The sequence below is a fragment of the Sus scrofa genome, chromosome 8 (assembly GCF_000003025.6).
Source record: "Sus scrofa isolate TJ Tabasco breed Duroc chromosome 8, Sscrofa11.1, whole genome shotgun sequence".
Lineage (NCBI taxonomy): Eukaryota > Metazoa > Chordata > Mammalia > Artiodactyla > Suidae > Sus > Sus scrofa.
Genome location: NC_010450.4, coordinates 115312144 through 115326071, shown reverse-complemented (window position 1 = coordinate 115326071; position 13928 = coordinate 115312144). Strand labels below are relative to the sequence as shown.

Here is a 13928-nt window from a genome sequence, read left to right as displayed (position 1 = left end):
CCCCAGATCCCAGCCATGCCTGCGACCTACACCACAGCTCACAGCAATGCTGGATCCTTAACTCAATGAGTGAGGCTAGGGATCGAACCTGCAACCTCCTGGTTCCTGGTTGGATTCATTTCCGCTGCACCACAACAGGAACTCCTGTTCATGACTTTTTAATTTATCAACTATTTACTGATTTCATACCCTGCTCAAGGCAAGAAATGTATGTATTGATAAAAAGTAAGATTTCAAAAGTGCTATTAATAAAAATGCTTGGATATTTTTAAAATGCAATATTCCTCAAGATACACCTAACCAAATGTTTGCCTGGCCACAATCCTATGATGGAGTGTGTGTGACTTTAATAAGTTAAATTATACAGGATGGGCTGAATCATGTCTCCTCCACCCCCAATTCATGTTAAAAGCCCCAAATCCCAGTACGTCAGAATCTAATCATATTTGGAGGTAAGGTCTTTAAAGAAGTGAATAATTTAAAATGAGGCCCTAAGGGTGAGATTCAAGTTCAAATATGAGTTGTGTCCATATTAAAAGAGACCGAGGAACCAGGGATCTGGGCACAGAGGGAAAGCCATGTGACAAGTACAAGCTGAGAAGGCCTCGGGAGAAATCAACCCTGCTGGCATCTTGATCTTGGACTTTCAGCCTCCAGAACTGTGAGAAAATTAATTGCTATTGTTTAAGCTACCTAATCTGTGGTATGTTGTTATGGCAGCCCTACCAAACTGTGAAACTAGGAACTCACCTTTGAAGACAGTGAAACTTTTGCTGATATTAGGAGGGAGCATTTCAGGATTGAAAGTGTGGATAAATATGATTTAGATTCTGACAAAATATATTAGCCTCTTGAAAAATTTAAGCTGAAATTTAATGCGGCTTGGTGGGGGAGATGGGCTACACCAGGTCTCTGACCAATTACATGAGTTTTGTTTATTGAAGCAATGGGCAGAGGCCATGTTAATATTTAATCGTGAAATATCTTGCCTTTGGTGCATAGAGGAAAAAAAAAGCCATTTAGAAAAATTTTGGCTTTTCTCTTCTGATTTTATAACCATATCTATGGTGATAGGCAAAGCTATTTTGAAAAATAATGAACATATAAAATGCAAACCAGCTACATTTATCCTTCCACAAGAACTTGTAAAGATGCCTGAAAAGCACAGAAAAATGCTCCTTTTAATGTTTTTAGGAGGATAGCTTAAGGTTGTTTTCAAAGTTTCAAGATCCAAATGCAAAGGACTCCACTTCTTTACAAGTGGTTTAATCCCATGGGTTGTGTGGTTATAATCCAGATGACTCTCTTGAGGGGCAGGGAGAAGCAATGCCAATATTTTTTTTGTGTGTTGAAAGGACCATAAAGGAGAAACAGATCATACTTTGTGGGTTGATAAATAGCTCAACACACACAGCCAGAAGAATGAGCATTATGCACATTGCACAGCTAACCTTTTTTTTTTTTTTTTTTTTCCAAGGCAGAACTGAGGGAGAGGCGTTGCGGTTTTGCTCTTTCTCAGTTCTGATCCCTTGCTGGGTGACACGGCAAGGGTGAAAGGATATGTCAGAATTTAAAATGTGACATCAAAACAAAACGTTTAAAATAGGACAAAGATCTAGGTAGGGGACTGTATTTTTTTTCTCAATTTCCATTTTAAAATAAAAAATTGAAAGTGGCTTCAGAAATTATTTGAAGCAAAACATGGGTGGTCCCATTTAGAGGACATGTGAAAAGAAAACTGAAGTAGGAAAAATGTTGTGAAGAAACTGCTTTGCTTGGGCTGATTTTTTACTTGATAGATAACTTGGGGAAGGATCTATTTGCAGAAGAGCTCACTCTAATAGTGAGCAGGGAGTGCAGGAGAAGGGGATTTGTAGATAATAAAAGTATACCAGATGCCTGTGAAAATGCCGTTGTGAATACTCCGGGGAGTTCAAGAGCATTCACACACAGAGATCCTCTCTTCCTTTCTCTCTTGTTGTGTGAGGTATTCATTAACAGCGAGGGAGCACAAACTCACTTCACATGTGTATATGGGTGTGTGTGTGTATGTGTGATCACATATATATATATGTAATCCTGGGAGAACGTCACTGGTGATATTTTCTTTCCTCTTATCCTCCAGAATTGTCTGGTCTAGATTGGCCTAAATGAACTTTTATTTTCTCATGTAAATGAAAACACCATTTCTTAAACACATCAAAGCCCATTTGAATTGGGTCACATCATAATTTATTTTATCAAACAGACTTTAATTTTTCCCAGATTTAAAAAATTTCCAGATTATTCCAAATTTTGTGTGCCAAATTCTGCCCTCAGTTATGCACATGCAGCTAATTGCATGCACGTAACTGAGGGCAGAGTTTGACTTTTGCAGCTGAACGTTTCTGGAGCTCTGATTTATTTTCATGGAAAAGCACAGACTTTAATCTCTAAATAAAAAAAAAAAAAAAAACTTCAAAATGATTTACATCACTTTTCCAAAGTTGCTTTCAGGCACTGATTAGTTAATCCACCACGCCCTGGTGTAATCACTCTTTATCTTTTTGCAATTAGACTAGTGTTACACAGATGACCTTTTATTTTTTTTGCTTAAAGCCACATAAGCCAGGCAGTGACAGAATTAAAACTGAGCATTCTGCGTTCTGTGATGATAGCTGGAACTATTTATTAACATTACATAATTGTGTGATGAATTTGTTTTCTTGATTGTTGCTTCTTATTATTCAAAATAATAATGGCTTTATAATATTTCTTCCCTAATTATAAAGGTAATAGAAATAACTTAAGAAATATGGAAAAGTGTAGGGAATAAGATAATCACCTGAATTCTAACCAGTACAAGAGGGCCGTTTATATGCCTCATCTTCTAGGAATGTACTCTTCTCCCCTAAATTTATGTTGATATTAGACATGTTATTTTAACCAGCATGTTTCACCAGGGAAATATTAAAAATATTTTCACATCAGGTAATACAGACACTCCTCTTTTAAGGCTCACACACTGTTCCATTGGACCAGCAAGTCTTCAACCAATCAGTTATTTTCACAAGAAGAAATACGATTCTTTACTATAAACTCTGTTGTTATGGACACATTTGTTAATTAAATTGATAACTGGAACTCTTTTCTCTTTTACCTAAGGCACAAATCTCAGATTACTACCAAATCTATTTGTTCTCTCTTAAAACTGTAATTCGAGTTGCATATCCATAGAATTATACTCAGACATGAAACTTGAAAATGTCATGGCATTGGAAAAGGTGAGTAACACAGGTATGTGAAGTCCTCAGAAGATTTTATTTTGTAAATTTTTTATCAATACCCAACTTTAATTGGATGTTCTTCTAAAAATCTCTGAACTAATATGGATTTTGAGTTTTATCTCCATTTCCTTTCCTTAGCAGTTCTTAGGAGATTCGAATAAGCAATGGAGTAGAAAGTCTCGGATAATCTGTACTTGGGGCAATTAATTACCAAACATTAAATTTGGAGTGAGGTGTTTATATTTACATAAATAGCATTTGAAAAATTAAGAGGAAACTCCATATTGGCTCTGTATGTACTATTTTATTTTTTGTTCCTCTTACTCCTAACCTCCTAATATACTTCTATACTCCTGCCTAAAAATTCAGATCTATTATCAGCCTCGTATTCCTCTTCTGATCTTCTTCCTTGTAGCCTACTCAAGGACATTGTTCTAGCAATGTTCCGTTCTCCCTCTCTCAGTGTCAAATTTTCCCTCTATTGAATTATTTTCATAAATGTATAAATGTACAATTTTTCCTTTATCTTAAAGATATTTATCTTTATTCATTTTCTATCCCACCTACCACCCCATTTCTTGGCTCCCTTTTGGAGCAAAATGATTTTCTTTATTCTCTGATTTCAATTCTTCTTTCTCTTTTAATGCAAACTAATAGGGCTTTCTCCTTCACAAGTCTTCTTGAGCTCACCCATGACCTTCATAATCTTAAATATTATAGTCAGTTCTCAATCCTCATCTTACTTGACCTGTTGGTATCATTTGACACATTTGATCACTCCCTCTTCCTTAGTAAAGAAATTAAGCAAGTTTCTAGAATGCCATTCTTTCTTAGTTTTTTTTCCCATCTTGCTGGTTGCACCGTCTCAATTTCCTTGGCTGGATTTTCCTCCCCATCTTCTTAATTTGGAATATTAGATTATTCTCTTTTCTCCTCCTTTTTGTCTACATTCATGGCCTTAAAAACATCTATATGATAATTACTCTCATGTTCACACCTCTAGGACCCATCTGTCTTTCAGACTTAATGTTCATATATTCAGTGAAATTTCCATTCGGTATTCAGTACCACTCAAACTCAACATGTCCAACAATCAACTCCTGGTGTTTCTCACCTACCCACAATTCTGCTTCACTAATCTTAGTTCTGGCAATTCTTTCCCTACTGTTGCTTATGAAACTAGAAAGCCATCTTTGGCTTTCACACCCCACATCTCATCATTCAGGAAATCTTGTTAGCTCCAGTTTCAAAACACATTCAGAATCTGCCCATTTCTCAGCCCTTCCACTCAGTCACTAGAATCCCAAGACAATTTCACCATTACTCTTGTCTTCTCAGAGTCTCTTCTCAACAAATAAACCAGAGCGAGCATCTTAAAACTTGAATCATACCATGGCACTTATCTCCTCAAAATCCTGAAATAGCTCCCCATTGTACTCAAAGAAAACACTGTGATGATCCATAAAATAGCTACAATGTTAGGACCTTCTATTTCCTCTCTGAATTCTCCTACTACTCTGTCCTTTGTTCAGACTCCTGCAATCACACCAGGCTATTTGCGATTCCTCACATATGCCAGGAACTCTTCCACCTTGAGATCTTTTCTTTGCATATGCCTTTGACCTGTAACGTTCTCCTAGATATCGGCATGGACAACACTTTTGTCTCCTTCAAGTCCGACTAAATCCCACTTTCTAAATGAAGTCTACATGACCACGTCATTTAATACTACAACCCATCTCTTCCATCTTTGGCATTTCCTGTCTATCTTATCATACTCTGCTTTGCGGTGTGTGTTTCATAACATTTATTATCTTTGAACATACTCTATTTGGTTAAAAATTAAAATTTGTTTAATTTTTCTGCCTCCCACTGGAATATAATCCTTGAATATAAACTTGGGGATAGGGATCTTTGTTGTGAGTGGTAGAATTATGGGTAATTATCCCATTATTAAAATTATAAATAGAGGAATTACTGTTGTGGTTCAGTGGTAATGAATCCATAAGGATGAGGCTTCGATCCCTAGCCTTAGTGGGCTAAGGATCTGGCATTGCCATGAACTGTGGTGTAGGCCAGCAGCTGTGACTCTGCTTTGACCCTTAAGCCTGGGAACTTCCTTATGCCACAGGTACGGCTCTAAAGAGCAAAAAGAATCCCCAAAACAAAAACCTATAAATAGAATAACTAACCAAAAAAGCAAATTATGAATACACTAATGATGAGAATATGTAGAATATGTCACAGTTGATTGTGGTTAATCTAATTCTGTGCATGTGATTCAGGGGAAAAAAAAAGGAGAAGCAGGGTAAAAAGGAACCATTAAGAGGAAACAGTGTAAACTTAGTGTTTTTAGTTTATAAATTTTTCTACTCTTTGAGAGATTTGAGGAGAGGACTGAAGAGGCTATAAATGTTGCTGTCTGAATCTTGATTTAAGATTGGTTAAGTATTATGCTAATTTTAGGATAAAAAGGGAAAATTTTGGCTTTGAAATGTAAACATATAGATCATTGGCCCATCCTATTAACGCTGCTGAAATTTCCCTACAGCTGTAGCTGATTAGCAACTAAAAATGTCAAAGTTTATTTTGAGAATATTGAGGACTACTCTAGGGTCTTGAAATAATTAGTTGCTCAAGTCCTCATTAAGAAATAGAGCATATACAAAGCTATAAAACTTGGCTAGTCAAGAAAGCAAAATGCTTTTGAGCATTTTATTCAATGAGGTAAATTAGCATGCTTTGTTCCAATTGGTTAACCAAATGTTGAAAGTATGGCAGACTACTTTGGAAGGAATGAAAATTTCCCCAGCTGGAAGAGGAGGAGGGGAGGGGCAGTGAACTGCCAGGCCCTCGTTTTATTGCAAAGACTAATTGCTTATGTCCACCGATTGTGTTGCCAATTATTTGTTGTAAAAAAGAATAGTCTCTGAGAACTTGCTTAAAATATGATTTAATTTCAGCATTTGATGAAGCACCTAATGTTGGCTGTAAAACAAGAGAAAATATTTAGATATAAAAAAAAAATGAGGTTGAAATTCTTTAAGCTTTAAAGTGTGAGGTAGTTTGTATTTTATTGGGGGTTGAGGAGCCTCAAATAAAATACTCTGCTTTATAATGGTAAACTAATTTATCAGATAGATGGAGATGAAAATGCAAGCTTTATTGTTAATCAAAATCTGATCTGAAGAGAGCGCTTGGATATGCAGCCACAATAGCCTTCCTAACACTTTGCCACTTTCAGAGACATTTATTCAGCTGGCATAAGTAATGTTTGATGAAGGCAGATCTCCCTCATGGGTCAGGATGTGTACCACCTACCACATGACATGCAGACCTGAAGGCAGGGCCCTTGCATAGACGGCTCCAGAGAGAAAAAGAAGGGAAAGGCTGAGTTGACTTGCTCAGTGATTTCTTCTACATCCACCAATTTGACCAATTGATTCTTCTCCCAGAAGAAAAGGTAAGTCAGGGTAGAAAGAAAGAAACCCTTCAGGGTTTCCCCAGCTGGAAACGGGGAATGGAGGCTATATCTGCTCCCTACCCCAACACACTTTACTCATCACATATGCGTGATCTATTATGTTAATAGCAATTATTCCATGAGTTTCAACATGTGTGTTAGTGGGAAGGGGAGAATGGGGATTATTAAATTTCAAAATTTCTACCTCCATTTTTCAGACAAGTATTCAGAGAATTGCAAATCAGAGTCTCAAAATTGTTGGCATGTACACTGCTGTGAATTCATGTTTATGAGTTTGATGGCTCAGCCATGGATGACGGAGAAAGAGGAAAATGCAGCAGTGCTTTCATTAATGAGCAGAGGCCAGAATGTTGAGAAAATCCTCTGACTCTGCTGAAGGCAGTACTGCTGCCATCTGCTGGACTCTGAGTAGGAGAGCCCCACAGTGATAGGAGTCAGTTCAATTTCTCACCTCCCTCCTACTTAGGAGGCATTATGCTATGCGCCAGGTAAGGGCATCTAAAGAGAGTATGTTCTCTGACCTTAGGAAGCTAAGAATTTAACAGAGAAGAGAGACCTCCCTCAGGAGGCTGTGATAAGAATGGCCCTACTGGGAGAACCATGAGATGGTGGGATCCACTGCCAAGAGGAGTATCAGGAAAAGACTTATGGAAGAGGTGACCTGAGTTTGTGCTGGATGCAAAGGTAGGGCGTTCAACAGCGAGAGATGGGGAAAAGGGACTTTTAAGTAAACGCTGCTCCAAACAACTTGATTCTGTTCCCTCATGAAGAGTCTAATGAAAGTTCTTCCTCTTTTTAGAAATAATCTCTCTATTTCTCTCTTGTGATTGGCCTTTCTTTTGTTTATAATTGTTCTCATCTGTTGTTCATATTTTTTACTAATATTAATGCTAACGGTGGAAATCATGGGTTTTGTATAACTAGCACGATATGGCCTCCCTCGCAATGGCCCTATTGGCTATCTCCTGTGCTCTGCCCTGAAAAACATGAGGAGACTGCATTTCAGTGAATTTCTTTGGTCTGTGGTTTACCATAGCATAAGTTTATGAGGTTGAGTTTTACAAATTCAATTTTAATCAGATATTATTTTTGTCCTAAGCACACTCTTAATACCACAAATAAAGCTTTCACCAGTTTAGAAGCCACCTATAACTCAATAAATGTAATTAGGTTTAAATGATGCTGAGATTTCACACGGTCCCTGCTCAGCACTTGTGATTTTATATTCTGGGCCTCTGGTGTTAGAATAGTGGTCAACTAGATATTTCCCCATTATAAGCTGCAGTATGTTAAGGACCCAGCAATTTAAAAAGTAATAATTTTTGATTTGGCAACAGCAGAATAAAATGAAACCATTGCCAGCATTAAGATTGACATGACAGATGGTACTTTCAGGTTGCAGATGTGAATGTACATTGGAGCTATTTTGCCTGAATTTCATTTGACTTTCCTGTGGTCGTTGAAATGGGTATCTTTCAATCTTTGTGTCAGAGGAAGTTGCTTTGTATGGGACTCGAGTGATAAACCTGTCAAGTACAATGAAGTTTGTGATTCCACTGGGCCCCATGATAAAAATTGGGTTTGAACCTGCCAAACTCAGTGAATTTGGCTGATTCTGGGGATAGGACTTACCGCATAGATTTGGATAATGCCTACACATATGTTTAAAATAACCTTGCTTCAAATATGTTTGTGTTTAAGACTCCTTCAGTAAAGGATTTGTAACCGTAAATAAATACAATGGAAAACAAGTTTAAACAAACGGTTTAAATTTATTTATCCATTTAGTGTTTGAAATACTCTATTCTCCACCCAAAGCTACATTTCCTTCTACCACCATCTCTCCTTTTTAAATCCAAAATGTTCTTAACATTAATTTAGAAGATGTGTAAAGCCAGGCCAAGGAATCCGAGACAAGACTATAAGATTCAGTTAGAAAGTGTAAGGAAATAAGCCAAATTGGAAGCTATGCCAGTCCCCTGGATGATGTGGAAATTCTGGATAAAGACACTGCTTTGGAGATGTAACAGACTGGAAGTGACGACATCTTCTTGTTGAGCCACAGAGTCACAATATTTTCCTGGCCTTGGGTACCTTGCAGTTTATCTGGAGAGATATGGCTTGTTTGGATGAAAATGAATGATAATACATTTTATCAAAATATCAGGTGCTGGGCCAAAGAGTGGGGCAGATAACAGGTGTACAACATCAAGGGCTAATGTGATTGGGAACAGATTATGAAGAGGGTAGGATTTAATTTAGGTCTGACTCTCAAATTTTGTTTTTAACTTGGGGAATCTCATAAAGGTGGAATTGAAGTGTGTATAGTGCTTAAGCTGAACAGGTGTTAATAATCTTGCAATAACTACCATTTGTTAAGAACTATGTATCAGACATTGAGGTCAGGTGCTTGCATTATTTTACTCAATCTTTGACTAAATAGTACTTTAGTCAATTTTCTGTGACTTAAATACTATTTCCTCCCAATGTCCCAGATGGCAACTTCAAGGACCCAAAATCACATAGCTACTATAGGATAGAGTCCAGACTCAAGGCAAAACCAGTCTGATTCCAAAGTCCAAATGCTCAACGATGCTGTTAGTGCCAGCCTATAGCTAATGAACAATTATGGGCAAGTTGTAGTAAGGCAGTCAAGGTTATGGTACAGAGAATTTCTTTCCTAACATGAAGCATATGTTAGTTTGGAAAGAAATGTCCCACATGGTAATTGTAAAAACGACTTAACAAACAAAAGAATGTTTATCACATAATGTCAAATGTAAAAAGAATATAATAAAAGTGTACATGGTGTTTACAATTAGGTCAAAACTCTGCATATAGACAAAACCCTTTTAGAAAAGTTTCAAAGGAAAATAGTTTTCTTGGAATGGTAAGAGTCATAGTTAATTTTTTATTTGAAACTCTTTTACAGTGTTGAAATTTCATCATTAAGATTTTTATAAATTAAATTAGAAAGATTAAAGCTATTAAACTAAGCCAGTGAGAGAAATGTAAACCTTGGTGCTGGAAAGTGAAAATTTTCATTCTCAAGTGAAAATTACAGCTTGTTTGGAAACATTAAATCAGTTTGGGAGGTCAGGACATAATTGAAACTCTGGCAGATAAAGTTGAGTTTATGAGGGGTGAATTTTTAATTCTTTTACTAGGAAATGTCTATCTTTCCTCTTCAGAAATCTGCATTAAATTTGCCATTTCAGAAGATGAGAATGGTTATGGAATAGGACCTCATACTCCTGCTTTCGTCTTCACGCACCTGGCTCTGAGTCCCCTTCCCCGCCCCTCCAATTTAGCAATTAGGCACCTTCCACTCTTGCTGAGTTCTCTTCCACCACACCTGGTGTCTGAGCAACTCCGCTTGACTTCCAGGACTCAGAAAGGAACAAGAGCTTTTTCAAAGGGAAGAGAGAAATGGTGTGAGTTTTTTTCAGGCTGTAATAGTTTCTTGAGTGTGAGAACTGCTTGATGATTCTAAATGCTCGAAGGAGGTATAGTTGAAAGGTCTCAGGAAGCTGAATTTGAATGTGTTGGTAGAATTTACAGTTTTGTTTTGACTCCTTTTTCTTTAGGGACAGTGAAAAATTGTAAATCATCTTATCCTCCTCTTTTTTTTTTTTTTTTTTTTTTTTTTTTTTGTCTTTTTGCCATTTCTTGGGCCACTCCCGCGGCACATGGAGGTTCCCAGGCTAGGGGTCCAATCGGATCTGGAACTGCTGGCCTACCCGGAGCCACAGCAACACGGGATCCGAGCTGCATCTGCAACCTACACCACAGCTCACGGCAACGCCAGATCCTTAACCCACTGAGCAAGGACAGGGACTGAACCCGCAACCTCATGGTTCCTAGTCGGATTCATTAACCACTGCGCCACAACGGGAACTCCTTTATCCTCCTCTTTTTAACTAACCCACCTAATTTAGGATTACTCTCTATTCCCTTTGCAAATATACTGACTTACACTACTCCACGGAGAATGTCCAAGCATTGGTACAGTCTAGTACACTCCCCCTCACTTCTTTTGCATCATCAACAACCAAACCTGCACAGGCAAATAGTACTTATTATTGGGGTTTTATTATTTATTTATTTATTGCTTTTTAGGCTCACACCTGCAGCATATGGAAGTTCCCAGGCTGGGGGTAGAATGGGTACTGCAGCTGCCAGCCTACACCACAGCCACAGCAACGTGGGATCCAAGCCGCATCTGTGACCTATGCCACAGCTCAGGGCAATGCCGGATCCCTAACCCACTTAGTGGGGCCAGAGAGGGAACTCACATCCTCATGTAAACCAGTCAGGTTCATTACCGCAGAGCCACAAAAGGAACTCCATGGGTTGTATATTTTAATAAAGTATTGCCATGCACTTATGAAATATGTGTGCAAAGTAAATGAAAGTTGTAAAAAATGAAGTTGGATAGTATTTTGTGAAGCCTACAGGTGTGCAGATAAAAGCAATGATAATGAATTAGTTTTGGAAGAGATGGGTTTCTAAAGAAACTTTAGAGGGATTATGTGCTCAGATTTTATTGCAAGTTTAAGTTTTTGCTTTAAGGAAACAGATTTTAGAAAGAGTGTGAGAAAGCCATTATTTGCCATAAATTTGAAGAATGGACCAGACTCTACATAAACAGATTTGCCCATGAATGTACATGCTTGTTTGAACTAAAATAAAATCTTAAAGGTATGTAATTTTTATTATGATTCCCCAATGTGATTTTTTAGAAAATTGATAACTGACCATTGCCTGTCTCATACATGAGAGATGAGAGAGCTTTGATCACATCACCTTGTATTCAGTGGTAAAGGCATAGCACGTTAAATGGCAACATTAGAAGTAAAGAGTTGGATATTTTGAAAGGTCCTTAATCATTTTGAACCTCTTTGAGAGCTATATTCAATTAATACTAAAAATACTAAACCTGCTTTAGTCCTCCCTTTTTCATTAATTCTCCAATGGTGGAGACTAGCTGTTAAACAAATACACATTCTCCTCATTCTTTTCCAAACTGACCCGGAGGTTTCAGCTGCATGTACAGCCACCTGAAAGTTAGAAGACCTTATTTCCTGACCTTTATTGCTGCTGGTGCTAGGTGTGACCTCGTGTATTTGTTTTCTATGGCTGCTGTAACAAATAAGAACACATGTAGTAGTTTAGAATAACGTAAATTTGTTATATCCTGGTTCTGCAGTTCAAAAGTCTGGGATAGCTTGCCTAGTTTCTCTACCCTGGATTTTACAAAGACAAAATCAAGGTGTCAGTGGCTGTGCTCTCTTTGGATGACTTTGGGAGGAATTCACATCCAAATTCGCTCAGGCTGTTGGCAGAAACTAGTGTCTTGAATTTGTAGGATGGGAACCCTGTTTCCTTGCTGGCTGTCAGCTTCAGGCTACACTTAGCCCCTAGAGGCCTCTCACTGGTGGTTGCATGTGGGTCCCTACATCTCAGGGCCAACAGAGATGTGTGTGTTGAGTCATGCTGGGAATGTCTCTGACTTCCTCTTATGCCATTGCTTCCTTTTGCCTCCAGTTAGAGAAAGTTCTCCACTTTTAACTGCTCATATGGTTAAATTGGCCCCACTTTAATAATCTCCCTATTTTAAGGTCTGTGACCTTAATTATGTTGGAAAAGTCCTGTTTGCCATGCAACTTAACATATTCACAAATTCCAGGGATTGGGGTTGGGCGTTTTGGGGGAGCCGTTCTGTTTACCACAATGGATGATTTTGGAATTCTGGCTAATGAATGGAACTAGAGGTGTTGTGAAGGACTCATGGAAGTTCTCTTTAAAGGAGGGATGCCTTTTTCATTCTGTGCTCACCCTGCTGAGTGCAGTCTCCTTGAAACCTGAGGCAAGGACCACATCCCAGGGATGGGAGAAAGGAAAGCTGAAAGGACCTGAAATCTTTTGAAAAGTCAGTTCATAAGTCCTGGGTTGCCTAGCTCTCTGGATTCTTTCAATGAAAGAAAAACTTTTTATTAAATCCCTATTATTTAAATTTTCCTGTTATGTATGGTTGAACCTACTGCTGAGAAATATGTCCTCCAAACTTTGTTCTTTTATATTATTTTTAAAACATTAAAAAATTAATTAAATTTAATTTTTATTAAAGTATAGTTGCTTTGCAGTGTTGTGTTAGCTTCAGGTGTACAACAATGTGGTTCGGTTAAACATACACATGCATCTATTCTTTTTTCAGATCCTTTAACCTTATAGCTTATTACAAAATATTGAGTAGAGTTCCCTATGCTATACAATAGGTCCTTGCTTGTTATCTATATTATATATAGTAGTATGTATATGTTAATCACAAACTCCTAATTTATGCTTCCCCCTTCCCCTTTGGTAACCATAATTTGTTTTCTGTGTCTCTGGGCCTATTATTGGTTTGTAAATAAGCTCATTTGCATCATATTTTTCCTAGATTCCACATGTGAGTGATATCCTATGATTTCTTAGCTTATTACAATATCTATAGCATAGATTGACAGAATTAAATATATTTGGCTTCTCAACTCATTATATTTAATATGAATAATAACTGTTATCCAAGGTTTTGAAATGACATATTCATATATAGTTATAAAATATTTATTGCTTGTGAGATAAATTCATTTTTCTTAATAATGCCTGATTCTCTTCTCTGTTTAAAATGACATTCCATGCATTTAGGTTTAGTTATTTTTCCACTAGAGTAAAAAATAGACAAGTTTGACTGTAAGTCTGAAGCTAAAATAGACAGGAAGTGCCCCATTTTGGTTTAGAGGATATGTTCAAACTTTAAGAAAAGAATACTAAGACTTAATGAAAGGCTCATTATCATAAATCTTATTCATTTAATCAATTGCTTTCCATATTGTCTTAAAACATTTTCTTATAAGGTAAACATTAGAAGAATATGCATTATCCCCAATTAAACAATGCATACTATTCATTTGCCTTGTTTATTTTGAAAACATTGACAGTTTTCAGAAATTTAAATATCCTTTAAAATGAATTATCTAGGACATTTCTGGTACTTCCATAGGCTTATATGGATATATATTTGTAAACTGTAGATAATAAAAAAGGACTATTTCTTAAATTTGGACCTCATTAAAATGACCCTGATGACAAAGAACTTTTTAAAAAATTGCTGTAACTACCTAGCCTTTTCAATT

At 37.2% G+C, this 13928-nt stretch overlaps 1 long non-coding RNA gene across 3 annotated transcripts; it reads left to right on the top strand.

Moving 5' to 3' along the window:
• Positions 74-10366, top strand: LOC106504749. 3 transcript variants are annotated; one of them, XR_002346841.1, is made up of 4 exons: positions 74-661; positions 1478-3263; positions 6511-6729; positions 7277-10366. It is a non-coding gene; the product is annotated as an uncharacterized LOC106504749 (long non-coding RNA). The 3 variants fall into 3 exon arrangements; XR_001298491.2 differs by having other exon boundaries at positions 74-1619; positions 3145-3263; XR_002346840.1 differs by having other exon boundaries at positions 74-3263.